We start from the raw sequence: 2,969 nt of genomic DNA on the forward strand, positions 1-2,969 counted from the left end.
TGCTGGAGTCAGCAGTTTCTCACTGCACTTCAATGGCCTGAGTGGATAGTTTTAGTGCATAAGCTATACTCCTATCACTCTGTTAGAATTGAATTAAGTATCAGAGGGTGGAATACTTCCCCCAAAGTGTAATTTTAACAGGTTTTAACTGCAAAATGGTTCATAAATCATTTTAATATATTACGGCAATAGTACTAAACATTTTGTAAGAACAATAATTTGGTAACTTCAACCACAGCAAAACTTAAAATAGATGAAAATTCGCTTAAAAAAAAGCAAAATCTATAAGCTTGCATAGCAGAGCAAGCTTGTCTGAGCATGAAATCACACAGTGGTATGAACAGAAACTGGTACCACAGGAGAGAAGTCATTGGAGACAAAAAGGCTGCACACAGATCACTTAAGCAGTTCCTATGTCTGCATTCACACTGCTTTTCTAGATGGCTCCTGCCATAATGCAGTCACACTGAGGAGACACACGTCTTTGCAGAAACTCATAAGTCACTCTGATCATGACAGAAAAAGAAAAGCTTTTGCTTTTTTGCAACGGGTTTGCTGCCAGAACACAGGTGTAGTGAAAACCACTGCTAAATCTAACCCAAAATGGGAAAGGAAAAGACACACATCAACATCGTTGTCATTGGACATGTAAATTCCAGCAAGTCTACCACTACTGGTCATCTGATCTACAAATGTGGTGGAATCGACAAAAGAACCATTGAAAAATTTGAGAAAGAGGCTGCTGAGATGGGAAAAGGCTCCTTCAAGTGTGCCTGGGTCTTGGATAAACTGAAAGCTGAATGTGAGCATGGGATCACCATTGATATCTCCCTGTGGAAATTTGAGACCAGCAAATATTATGTGACCATCATTGACGCCCCAGGACACAGATACTTTATCAAAAACATGATTACACGCACATCTCAGGCTGACTGTGCTGTCTTGATTGTGGCTGCTGGTGTTGGTGAATTTGAAGCAGGTATCTCCAAGAATAGGCAGACCTGTGAGCATGCCCTTCTGGCTTACACATTGGGTGTGAAACAACTAATTGTTGGCGTCAACAAAATGGATTCCACTGAGCCGCCTTACAGCCAGAAGAGATATGAGGAAATCGTTAAGGAAGTCAGCACCTACATTAAGAAAATTGGCTACAACCCTGACACAGTAGCATTTGTGCCAATTTCTGATTGGAATGGTGACAACATGCTGGAGCCAAGTGCTAACATGCTTTGGTTCAAGGGATGGAAAGTCACCCATAAAGATGGCAGTGCCAGTGGAACCATGCTGCTTGAAGCTCTGGATTGCATCCTGCCACCAACTCATCCAACTGACAAACCTTTGCACCTGCCCCTCCAGGATGTCTACAAAATTGGTGGTATTAGTACTGTCCCTGTGGACCGTGTGGAGACTGGTGTTCTCAAATCCGGCATGGTGGTCACCTTTGCTCCAGTCAATGTTACAACTGAAGTCAAGTCTGTTGAAATGCACCATGAAGCTTTGAGTGAAGCTCTTCCTGGGGACAACGTGGGCTTCAATGTTAAGAATGTGTCTGTCAAAGATGTTCGTCGTGGCAATGTAGCTGGTGACAGCAAAAATGACCCACCAATGGAGGCAGCTGTCTTCACTGTTCAGGTGATTATCCTGAACCATCCAGGCCAAATTAGTGCTGGATATGCACCTGTGCTTGATTGTCACACAGCTCACATTGCTTGCAAATTTGCAGAGCTGAAGGAGAAGATTGTTCGTCATTCAGGGAAAAAGCTGGAAGATGGTCCCAAGTTTTTGAAATCTGGTGATGCCGCCATTGTTGACATCATTCCTGGCAGGCCCATGTGTGTTGAGAGCTTCTCTGACTACCCTCCTCTGGGCCGTTTTGCTGTTCGTGACATGAGACAGACAGTCGCTGTGGGTGTCATCAAAGCAGTGGACAAGAAGGCAGCTGGAGCTGGCAAGGTCACCAAGTCTGCCCAGAAAGCTTAGAAGGCTAAATGAATATTATCCCCAACAGCTGCCACCCCAGTCTTAATCAGTGGTGGAAGAAGGGACTCAGAACTGTTTGTCTCAATTGGCCATTTAAGTGTAATAGTAAAAGACTGGTTAATGATTACAATGCATCGTAAAACCTTCAGAAGGAAAGGAGAATGTTTGGTGGACCATTTGATTTTTTTGTGTGTGGCAGTTTTTAAGTTATTAGTTTTTAAAATCAGTACTTTTTAATGGAAACAACTTGACCAAAAATCTGTCATAGAAATTTTGAGACCCATTAAAACAAAGTTTAATGAGAAAAAAAAAAAGAAAGAAAAGAAAAGCTTTTGTCCAAAGAACTCCTGATTAACAACCCTAGCAACCACTGGTTTTTAGATAGATTTTTTTTTGTAAGTATTAAATACTAACCCAGCCAATATGTACATATGTTGCAATTTGTAATTATCAAACCAAAACAAACCAAAATGACAAGTAATCAAATAAGTTGCTGTGTGAAGTGTATAGCTGACACAATTTTTATTTGTTTATTTTCAATGTAAATTTTCCGGTTTTCACAGGTCTAACACAAGATCAAGACGAGAGAGGCCCAGGTGGTACGTGGACATGGAACAAGGTTGACTAATTGCTTCTTTGGAAGCATGCCACTTGCTACATTTCATTAAGCGTTTTTAAATGATTTGGGGTATGCTTTTGGGATTTCTTCCCAAATGTTAGGTAGGGATATTGTATTTTAAAATGATCAAAAAATTCTATAGTATTAGAGTCTTGCATATTATTTCCAAGAGGAATATGACATATTTCTAATGAACATCTCTCTCCAAGAGAAAAACTAAGGTTATAGATACAGAGTAAAACATATATTATTTCTTTGACCCACTAGTACATTCTACATATGTGGCTTTTAAGTATCAAATGTATATGTGTATATTGAATATGTGTGTGTGTGTGTGTGTGTGTGTGTGTGTGTGTTGTATTTTTACAGT

At 40.3% G+C, this 2,969-nt stretch overlaps 1 pseudogene; it reads left to right on the forward strand.

Moving 5' to 3' along the window:
- The first annotated feature begins 588 nt into the window (after positions 1–588).
- LOC109377886 (elongation factor 1-alpha 1 pseudogene) lies at positions 589–2,002 on the forward strand (annotated as a pseudogene).
- Positions 2,003–2,969: the final 967 nt, after the last annotated feature.

This window comes from Hipposideros armiger, unplaced genomic scaffold, assembly GCF_001890085.2.
Source record: "Hipposideros armiger isolate ML-2016 unplaced genomic scaffold, ASM189008v1 scaffold_1601, whole genome shotgun sequence".
Taxonomy (NCBI): domain Eukaryota; kingdom Metazoa; phylum Chordata; class Mammalia; order Chiroptera; family Hipposideridae; genus Hipposideros; species Hipposideros armiger.